Source organism: Silene latifolia, chromosome 3, assembly GCF_048544455.1.
Source record: "Silene latifolia isolate original U9 population chromosome 3, ASM4854445v1, whole genome shotgun sequence".
NCBI classification, from domain to species: domain Eukaryota; kingdom Viridiplantae; phylum Streptophyta; class Magnoliopsida; order Caryophyllales; family Caryophyllaceae; genus Silene; species Silene latifolia.
The window spans coordinates 148,985,524-148,997,744 of NC_133528.1; positions in this window are offsets into that span (position 1 = coordinate 148,985,524).

Consider the following 12,221-nt stretch of genomic DNA (forward strand, 5'->3'; position numbering starts at 1 on the left):
CAATTTTGTGTATTACAGTCACACTTTCTTCTGAGTGATTTAGCTAACATATTACTCTATATTGTTGAAGTAGATACATTGAAAGACAGTTGTGGCTGCGTCTTGCTTGAGAGGAAAAGGCATTCTTTTATAGAATGTCGTAAGATTATTTACACAAAAAATAACTGTCTACATTAAGTTTGCTAACTAAAATTTGCAAATAATACAAAATATGAAATAAGTGTTTACATAGCCAAGGGAATATTCCAACAAAAACAGAACTACTAAATTAAGGTTGTTATTTTTTCGCATTGGGACGGGGTGTCTACGCTTCGTTGTAATACCTTCCACAGTTTGTCCTTCGTGCTAACAAAAGCTTTGACCTTCTCGAGCACACCTTCGCGCAAAATGTTCATGTCTGCGCGAACGAGGGTAGCTACCATTTGGATCACCAAATAGCGCCGTGATTTCTTCTTCTCGAGATCTTCATGCTGAAAAGGAAGACCCTCGTATAAGAGCATCGCCATCATGGTGAACAGACCCGACTGACGGTTGGTTGAGAGTTGGTGACATCCATTTGAAAGGTATCCGGCGCAACACATAATTAGGAATTTCCGTGCCCTAGTGTTCTTCTTGTCCTTATCCCGTGATTCTAAATAATCACTCACCGCGCTAGACCGCAAATGTACATAATTACCCTATAAAAACGATTGAACAAAAAGATAGCATTCGGAAGAAAGCGATCGACAATAACTTACAATTAAACGCTTGCTTTGCCAAATCGCGACTTCTTCAAGTCGAATGCCTTTGCCCCCCAAAGAAGTCGATTTGTATTTGATTTGTGATTGATACAAACGCATGCAAAATGGTCGTCAATGCAGAACGGGACAAATAGCAAGTCTGTTTTCAAGTTAACGGTGCGGTCACTGTCGACGATGAAGGTGTCCCGGATCCGTACAGTCGTCATAGTTCTTTGTCGATTGTGTGCCTGGTTGCTCAAACGCCCCGAGCATACGCAACAGTAAATCCTTGAAAAGGCAATAGTGAACATGATTATCGTGTTTACATTGTCACCCAAAATTACACTATTGTCCCTTAAAATTACACTTCACAAGGTTAGAATGACACTTTTGTGGATTAAAAGAACTAAAGTGAAACATTCACATTAAAACGTCGTAACTAAGAAAAGTGACATTCTAAGCAACAAAGGTGTAATACAAGTGGACATAAATATTATGCAATGATAAATGGAATTACCATGTGACGTATACCAAAGAATGACATCCTCATTTGGTCGCCATATTCCTCCTTCTCCAAATGGTTCATCAAAATCGACCAAAGACTCGATCACATTTAACGACATAAGGTTTTCGAGGCATCAAGGACATAATGTCTTTTCTCCGGCGTTGCGTGACGGGTGTACTGCATCAAATTGCTCACCGCACCGTAATATTAAAGAAGTCGTTAATTAAAGTAAAATAAATGTCAAAAATAATCTGAGTATCCTTGAATAAAGAAGGCGTTAATTAAGCCAAAGATGATGACCGTTCATCATAAGTGTGGTCATCTAACAAGCAATAGTCGGCTACATGCTTCCTCCTGATTTTAATATCCTTGATTAACGCCCGATTGCCCCGGGAAAGCTTCGACACCACATTTGTGTTGAGACCACCTCTACCACAGTCAAGAGAGCAGCCCAACCCGTCCCCCTTTCCACGGGGATGGCTCCTGACGGCTGATAGCGCTTGACCAGATGGAATGCGCATGGCAACCGACGTCACCTCCATAACGGGCTTTTCAAATTCGATTCGCGAGCACGTTTTATGGACTCGGCCCTATGTCACCATCTGTTTTCCTCTTAACAAACATTCAACTTTCTTGTCAACGGATGTCCAAAGATCGTTTTGAAAAAACCAACCCTGGTCGGGATATCTTCTCGATCATCGTTAATGTCACAGAGGACGAGTGATGCAGCAATCTCAGCACGGTACAAACTCATAGCATCCTCTTTCCCGAGGTCACATTGAAAAGGGCTTCCGCGGTAGAACATCATATGTAGCATCATGAAAACACCACAGTCATTTCTCGAATACCCTTGACCTTGCCAAATTTGAACTCAATGTTGACAATCTTGAACCCGCTGACCTTTGCCCCCTTAGACAACCCTTTAGACACCAAATACTTCCCCATTATATTTGCCTGGACACAAAAAAACGTGTGATTGTAGCAGCACAAAGTGTTATTTTAACTAACATAAGTGTGATTGTAGCAGAGGAAAGTGTAATTCTAACAAAATAAAGGGTTATTTTAACAGCAACAAATGATGACATTTTAACGAGAAAAAAGTGTGATTTTAGTGACAAAAGTCTAATTGTAGCAAAGATAAAGTGTTATTTTAGCAACAAAAGTGTGATTCTACCAAAGGGTCAAAAGTGGGATTTGTAGCAGAATAAAGTGTTATTTTAGCTTACAAAAGTGTAATTCTAACAAAATACAGTGTTATTTTAACAGACTACATTGTAATTTTAGCAAAGATAAGTGTGATTTTAGCTGAGAAAAGTGTAATTGTAACAAGATAAAGTGTTATTTTAACATACTACATTGTAATTTTAGCAAAGAAAAGTGTGATTGCAGTAGCATATAGTGTTATTTTAGCATCAAAAGTGTAATTCTAACAAAAGGGTAATCAAAAGTGGGATTTCTCCAACCAAAAATGGATAAACTGTAATTTTAACAAAGAAAGAGTAATTGTAGATATCGGCCACTTACGGAAATACGCGCTATCCCTCCGTAAGGGAGCGTTTCTATTGGGTCATCGTACTTGCGGTTGTCGAGGTAGTCAATCTGCTCGGTGAGAAAGTTGATGCACACGCAGCTGTAGTGATCACCGTCGCCGGATAAAACGGGAGAAAGATCTCGCACCGTGTGTTGCTAAGATCGAGAACAATTAAAACTTAAAAACCATGAGACAAGATTACATGTTTTGTTACCTACCATGTCCGTATCAATTCGGAATGGTGCACGACACATTTCAGCCCATGAATCCCTGACCACCAAAAATGTCTTCGTCTTTGTTCAACACTTTCCCAAGCTTTTGAGCGTCCCAAATCATAATTGCAGGGGACTGTAATTTGAAAAGTGTTAAATGCGTGAACAGATAATTAAAAGAACTATTTTATACAAATAAAGTGAACCTTTAACCAAAAAAAGTGTTAGAATTAACTCAGAAGGGAGATGTTAAAAGTATAATTTAAACAATCAAAAGTGTAATTCTAACGGCAAAAAGTATCATTCTAACGAACAAATGTGCAATTTTAACATACAAAACCAACTTTTTAACTTTAAAAAGTATAATTCTAACGGACAAATGTGTAATTTTAACACACAAAGGTAACATTTTAACTTACAGTGTGACTTAGTCCAAAGAAAGAACGGGATATGTCCGAAGGTTTCATGATGTGGTTGAGTAGCAAGCACCAACCATCAATAACACTTTGGTCATGATTTGCACGCGCCAGGGTTCAAAGTTGCAATATCTTCCGGGTAATGAAATACCACTCATTTGAATTGGACCAATTGTTCCCTACAACGAAAAAATAAAATTAGCCAACAAATATATATATAATTAGCAATGTTAAGAGGCTCTTGTAAAGAATAATACACTTACAACTCGTTAAACACGTCCGATCGATTGAACGCATAGTCAATCACATATTTCGTCACCGAACATTGGCACTAGGAGCTCCCGATGAATGCTAGGTTTTTCGTCGCAAAGCACAAATCAGGATTAGGTGCCCCACAATCAAGAGAACACCCAAGGTTCTCAATGACGTGATCCATGCATGGTAAGGGCTCACTCGAGTGAAGTAAAAAAGGATGGTAGCTCAGATCACCGTGAGGGACGACGGGACCGGGATAGGAATGTCAACGTTCTCGCCTGCGGAAGAACGTCACCGATACCTCTCTTCTCTCGACGGTCCCTTCCGAAGACTTCCCGGCAACATCCTCAATCGCCGCATCGTAATAAAAATAGTGTTATTTCATCATCGTAAGTAAGTGTAATCGTGGCGAGAGAAGAAAGTATAATTCAAAGAGACAAAATTATAATTCAAACAAAATTGAGTGTTATTTTATCACAAATAAGTGTAATTTTAACTACAAATAGTCTAATTCTAGAAGACAAAAGTGTAATTGTAAGCTACAAAAGTATATTTTTAACTTAAAGTGTGATTCTAACTGAATAAAGTGTGATTTTAACTAACAAATTGTCTAATTGCAGCAGAGAAAAGTGTCATTCTAAGGCAAAAAAGTGTTACTGTAAATAACAAAAGTGAAACTTTAAAATAGAAAAATGTAATTCTAAGTAAATACCTTCATCCACGGCATTACCTCCGTGATCCTTCAGTGCAGCCCCATCCACTACCTTCTCTACCACTGTCTGAGAACTTATATCCAAATTTGGCTCATCATTATTCCAACCCTCCTCATTTACAAGTCGGACGAGATATTGGGTGCTCCTCGAACAACGCGTTTACTTCCGCAGAAGAATATACAGTGCTTGTCCATTCTACGTCCATAAATTCCTTTGCCTGCAACGCATATACATATTCAGGCTGCTCGTTTTCCTTTAACACCCGCTCGTCGGTGGTTTCGCCTCCGCCGTTTCCCGCACCCTCTTGATAATGTTGTTTGGTGCGCGCTCGCATCGCATATCTCAGCGAGAGAGAACATCAAGGCGAGTGGGGGGGGGAACTTCGTGTTCGAACTTCCGCCAAAGCATTATCCGCCTTCTCGTCTCCCAAGCATCGGCCCTCTAAATTCCAAAGATTTAGAGTCCACTTGTACAAAGATCGTGTAGGGTTGCGAAACCACAATTGAACTTGAACATTGGAGACCAGGTTCAGCATTACCCTTCCCAATCTTGTCATCATCCTTTTCCGCCTCGGCATTCAGAGCTTCACTCACATACACAACCGCTCCCGTAGTGTCGGAGGCCACATTCACCAATTCTCTTACCTCTCCAATTCCATGGTCTTCTCGGCCGACCTTTCGGCTCGGCGGTGCGCTTCAATAATCTCCGCAGACGAAATCGCGATTGAGAGACGGGTGGAACAGCGTCGGTGGGCCCATCGTCCTCATTTTTTTTGTCCGCTATCTCATTATCCCCGCCACCCGCACGTCCGATCCATCTTTCGCTCTTCTTCGGCCTCATTTTTTTTGTCGGCCTATCTCATTATCCCCGCCACACCAACGTCCGGATCCATCGTCCGCTCTTCTTCCTTTGTAGTGCAAAGATTCGCATAGAACTTCTTCTCGGCCTCGTCAAGCTCTTCTTTTGAATATATACCTTCCGAGCTTCGCGGTCAAATTTTGGTGGTTCTTTCACCACCGCTTTCTATCCGCCTTCCTCCTTCGTATATAACGGAAATCTCACGAGTACTACCAACATCCACGTCGGTGTCCTTATCGTACTCGTCTCGTGACCCGATGTCCGTAAATTCAGCGGAGCCGTAATATTGCACGGCCTCCATTATCTGTTGTGTAGACACCTCCAGTGCTTTCTCGAGTCGCGTCATCCGAAACAATTGACGCGGCCACCGGGCCTTCACGGTCTCTACCAAGATCTACAAATCACCTCTTTCTCATTATCGGATCCATCATCCTCCATATCATCACCGACCTCCTCATCGCCAACATTATCAACATCCTCGTCATCTCCCTCGTCCTCATCACCATTGTCCTCCTCTTCATCATCGTCACCAACATCGCTCGTACCCGTCGTCATCTACCTCATCATTCTCGATATCGATCACCTGGACTTTGTTGCGAGAACAGTGCCGATTTCACGGAACGATTTATTCGTTCAACCATCTCCCGCATTTCCACAAAGATAATCCTTCATCCTTTGGCTTTGAAAGAATGATTGCGTGCATTGTGTAGCGACAGGGTCACTAGGATGGTTCATCCCTCCTGTTAACCTTTTGAGCGTCATGGCCGCATCTCGCATACCATGAATAGAAGAAGAGCATTCCTTTGCATCTTCAAGTAAAGCTCATGCACATCCTACATTAAAATACAGATAATTGGACAATTGTTCAGTCAAAAGTGTTCATTAAAAAGTATAATTTTAACCTTAACAACTGTAATTCTAAGGTCCAAAAGTATAATTCCAACGGACGAAAGTGTAATTGTAAGCTACAACAGTAAAATATTAACTTTAAAAAGTATTATTTTAACGGACTAAAGTGTAATTGTAACATACAAAAGTATAATTTTAATCGTAAAAAGTATAATTTAAATCGACAACCTTGTATAATTTTAATCGACAACCTTGTATAATTTTAATCGACAAAAGTATTTTTTAACGGACAAAAGTGTAATTGTAAAGACAAAAAGTATAATATTCATTTTAAAAAGTATTATTTTAACGGACAAAAGTGTAATTGTAACATACTACACTGTAATTTTAACATTAAAAAGTATAATTTTTATCGACAACCTTGTAATTTAAGCAATTATCGATTAATATCGCAATTACAATCGTAGTGTAATTGTAGTGAAAGAAAAAGTATCTTTAAAACATTAAAATAGCACTTACATCTACAGCCCGAGCTTTCAACTCCTCGTCATCATCAACACCGGAAGGGAGTTCAATCTCGATGAACTTCTTCCGTCCTGAAGTTGAAGTCACTTGTAATGCAAAGATCCCTAACCACATTTCCAATGGCCAACACTTGGTCTGTTATCGGCACCCCACCAATGCTTAACAGTTCTTTTTGTAGGCACCGAGGATACTTAACCAAGGACCAAGTTAGCCGACCCAAACGGCTCTTGTCAAGCTCACCATGTAGTCCGTCGAAAGCGTCCGCCGGTCCCAGTGCTTAATGAGGGGAAGGGTGTGGCGACAACTCTCACCACGGAAATCGAAACGTTGAAAGTACGTAATCATTAAGAAGGGGATACACCCCAAAGAACGTCTGTTTATTTTCACCGATTCTGCGCAGCCTTCACCAAATTTTCCAAAGACATAAGTACACCAATCGCATTGCGTAATCGAGTCCACATCTTCAACAGCTCTCAAAAGCTTGAAGTCAACCCCACTGTATGACGTTGGAGTTAGGAATGATGACATTGCGAGCGAGAACAAACAAAACCGCAGAAGTGCGGACCTCCTTTTTTGTATTTTTTTTTTAAAATATCTTGGAAGACAATTCCTAAGTTAATGCCTTCATTAACCCCTTTTATGTTGTACGCTTTTCGCCATTTATCTTTCAATTGCTTGTTCTCCGGCGCTTGAGAATCCTTTTGGCGGCCCGTAGGTACTAGATCAAGAGTTTTAGGACCAAGTGGTAACATAAAACAGTCATACACGTCATGCTTGGTGACCATGAACTCCTTATCCTTGGCCCGAAAAATATACGATCCATCACTGAATGCTTTCAGAAAATCTTTAACGTACCCCATCGGGTATGTTTTGAGCTTAAGTTCCAGAATACCACCGAAACCAATCCTCCGTACCGCATCTCGCTGTGCATCATTGAGCTCTTCAAGGAGCTCAACCGGCTACTCTCGGCGGCACTTGACCACCTTTGCTATTTTGTTCGTGTCCGGTTTATTTGGTTTGGCTGGTTTGGCAACAACAAGCTCCTTACTCGACTTAACAGGCACCTTTGCTTTTTTGGACTTGCCTGATTTACCCTCATTTCCACCTGACATCTGTTAACATTACTCAAAATTCATTGTTAAATAAAAAAAAAAAAAAAAAAAAGACAAAAAGAAAATTTAAAATTGTAGCAGCATAAAGTGTAATTATAGCAGCCAAAAGTGTAATTCTAATAAAATAAATGGTTATTTTAACAGCAAAGTAAACTGTCAAGAAAGAAAAGTGTGATTGTAGCAGCACAAAGTGTTATTTTAACAAACAAAAGTGTAATTGTAGCAGAGGAAAGTGTAATTCTATCAAAATAAAGGGTTATTTTAACAGGCAACAATGACATTTTAACAGAAAAAAGTTTGATTTTAGCTGTCAAAAGTCTAATTGTAGCAAAGATAAAGTGTAATTATAGCAGCCACAAGTGTAATTCTAATAAAATAAATGGTTATTTTAACAGGGGAAGCAGAAAACTATCAAAGCAAAAGAAAAGTGTGATTGTAGCAAAGACAAAGTGTTATTTTAACTAACATAAGTGTAATTGTAGCGAGAGGAAAGTGTAATTCTAACAAAATAAAGGGTTATTTTAACAGCAACAAAGTGACATTTTAACGAGAAAAAAGTGTGATTTTAGCTAACAAAAGTCTAATTGTAGCAAAGATAAAGTGTTATTTTAGCAACAAAAGTGTGATTCTAACAAAGGGTCAAAAGTGGGATTTGTAGCGAGAATAAGTGTTGTTATTTTAGCTTACAAAATTGTAATTCTAACAAAATACAGTGTTATTTTAACAGACTACATTGTAATTTTAGCAAAGAAAAGTGTGATTTTAACTGAGAAAAGTGTAATTCTAACAAGATAAAGTGTTATTTTAACATACTACATTGTAATTTTAGCAAAGAAAAGTGTGATTGCAAAGCAGTTGAGAAAGTGTTATTTTAGCATCAAAAGTGTAATTCTAACAAAAGGGTAATCAAAAGTGGGATTTCTCCAACCAAAAATGGATAAACTGTAATTTTAACAAAGAAAGAGTAATTGTAAGCAACAAAAGTAGGATTTCTCCAAAAAATATGACTAATCTTAATGAATATGAACATATATACTCAAAACGTTAGTTGACAAAATACTGATGATAAAAAATAAGCGCTCGTTCATGTCCTAAATGTGCTAAAAATAATGGGTAATCAAAATGAAGAAACCAAAAACAAGGTGATCAAATAGAACAAAAGACATCAACAATGGTGACAAAATATCGTGATCAAATACGGTCCAATAGCATAACAATGTCCAATAAATTAAAAAAAAAACGTCTAAATAAATGAAGAGAACAAATAATAAAACCGTAAAAACCAGGAAAAAAATCATAAAACTATAAAAACCCCCAAAAAAATACCTTCAAGTGTTTGAATGGACGACAATGGCGGTTTTGCAAGTGAGCAAAGAAAATGGAGAAAAAAACGATAATAAGGTAGCAAAAAAACGATAAATTTGGGGGATTTTTAGAGCAGTTTCGTCTTGAAATGAATGTGGTTTAATTTGGGGCAAATGTTTTGGGGGAAAATTAATTTTGAATAATTGAGAGATGGAAAGTGGGGGGAAGTTTTTAGGACGTGTGTGTGTGTGATGTTTTGATTGACAACCTGCTGCATGCATGCTAATACCCACCCTATGAGTGGTAGGAGGAGAGAGGTAATTATTTTAGCCATTAGAATAATATTATTAGTTGCTTTTTACTTTTAATCTAAGCCATTCAATAACATGATCTAAGGGATGAGAATAGAACTCATGGACTCAAATGTAAGAGGTGGACTTAGATGATCTTATTACTATATATATATATATATATATATATATATATATATATATATATATATAGAGATTTGGGATCCCATGAGAACCATCAAGATAATGAGAACTGTGAGAACCTCTTTAAGGGCTGAGATTAAACATAGGGCTGAGATTAGTCCAACCCGTCTCACTCTCCATTTTTCAATTATCATTATCACGCGTTCTGCACTTTTTCTCTTTTCATTCAACTTTCTCCCTCCTCCTTCATCACACCCTCTTTTCTGCGATAACTTTGGTTCATTCCTTCTCCATTCTCGTTAATCTCGAGCGCCAATCATTGTGATTTCGACCAAAATACTTCGTATATCCGATTTCAATTTTGCTTCCTTCTCTGTTCCGCTGATTTCATCATTGAGTTTTCCGATTTCGAGCATATTACAATTTAGGTAATTCCACAATTCCCCCATTTTCTTTTTTTATTCCTCAGTTTTCCTGATTTTTATAATTCAAATTAGTTGATTAGGGTTGTATTCTTGTTTGTACTTCTTTCATTTGTGTTCGTTGCTTTGTTCGATTCAAGATATCTGCACATTAATTACCTATTCATTACTTCATTTTACGTACTTAATCAATGATCTATCACTATAATCTCTTGTGGCGTTTACTATTTACTGTTACTCTTTTCTTTGTTTCTGGTTTGATTGTGTGTTCCGTTAGTCTTTTGATGTTTAATGAATTCTCGGACCTTTTTTTTACTCTAATAATGATGGTAAAATTATGCTTTTTGTCATTTGTCTGCTCCTGAAAAATTATCGCAACAATCCCTTTATAGGACACATACTCTTTAGCCCCCATTTCCTCCTAAGGATTCTTAATCTTTTGAGGGCTTTCGCAAGCCGAGGCTTTTGCTCTGAGGAATGCAATTTCTGATGCTATTTGCCATGGCTTTTAAGCATATTGACCCTTAATAGGATCCCTCATTCCATCTCGGCTTTGGTGTGACATTATAGCCATCATCGTTGTGAAGGTAGCTTCATTATTCTTGTAAATACTTTTCATTGATATAATATTTGTGAACATTTGAAGTGATTATTGTTATTGGATTAATCATATACTGTCTGTGTGATGCATAAATCAGCAAGAAAAAAGTAACACTCCATGTCAATGATCACAATTTTATTGGGTCATCAGTATTCAGTCATGCCTGTTCAAGTGTCCATGCTTTAAGCCCTTTCATTTTTACCTAAATGTGGTTAGGTTACTCTTACAGCTTCAGTTTGCATCTGCTTTAAGTGTTTTCACAACTTCTTAACTGATCGACAATTTCCTTTTTCCCTTTTGGATCTTATTTCTTGGTTGGACTGGGGCTTTCTATAGTTACGTCAGTAGACTACTAGACTCTTTGTTTGTCAAAAAAAAGAGATACTTGTGGGTTGGAAAATTGAGTTTGTAAGAAACTATGGTATTGAACACGTGATGCTACCAGAGAACCCGTGACGCCCACCGGGTGTTCCTACTCGCCTAGCTGGAGTCCCAACCATTGTGTTATTGTTAGTGCTGGGGCCGAGTGGTTTCTTTACATTTGGCTTTGACCCAAACATAGCTTCTTTTTTCGTAGCAAGTCGTTCTCGCAACTTTTTCTCGCTCCGCAAAATCCATAACAAGGAATTCTCGATTTGATAAATTTTTGGCTTCATTGATCTTGCACTTACGAAAACACGAGAAGAAAGGCTTTATCTGACAAAGATCCATAAAAAATGGACAAACCAGTAAGTTGGTAAAAATAGAAAGAGTGAAAATGATCGATTGGTTAAAAACAGGTAATTTTAAAAGACAAACTGGTAATAGAAAGAGTGAAAATTTTCTACTTCTGCTCCTCCATTCTCGCCAGTTGAGCCCGCTTTTTTTAAGTTAGCCGTTTTGAGTAGTAACATAGTTTGGGTATTAAACTGTGACAAAACCTTTAGCAAACTCGATTATCTCTTGGCATGCAATAGACCCTCCAAATCTCTAATGTTACTGTTAAAGCTTTCAGGATATGGTTGTGTTTGCCTTCTTCATGAAATAAGGTTCTATGTACATGAAATAATGTTCTATGTGCATGAAATAAGTGTTAAATGGGCATGAAATAAAATTATATGTGCATGAAATAAGGTTCTATGTGCATGAAATAAGGTTCTACGTGCATTAAAAAGTTCTTCAGTTGCATAAGTTGGTTATATTATGATACTAATTAGTATTGGTTAAGGACATTAATTTTATATGGGCATAAAATAAGATTATATGTGCATAAAATAAGGTTCTATGCGCATGAAATAAGGTTCTATGTACATGAAATAAGGGAAATGACTATGGAGGAGATTTAATGTATTAACCGGCCTTTTTGTGTAACTACAAGGCATTTTAGTGTATCTATTACATATCTTACTAATATGTGAGAAACATTTGAGGGTACTTATGTCATTTATTTCATACTCGTATTTTTTTAGTGTATTTTAAAGGCTATTACCTCAATGGTAGAGCAATGTGCAAATTTTGCACAAAGGTATGGGTTCGAGTCCCATATAGCCTAAATCGTAAATCCAATGATAAGAACGTCTCATGATGCAAGCAATACAATACAATTATTTAGGAGGCTATAATAATATTCGGAGAATGGCACGTAGACCTTGATCGGACTCAAGCGAGCAGCTACAATGGCAATGAGCCCGTTAAATAGCTTTGCAATTATCAGAAGTTCGATACAAGCATTTCAAATACTAGCATATATAGTTATATAACAAAACTATTACCATACATGTCATA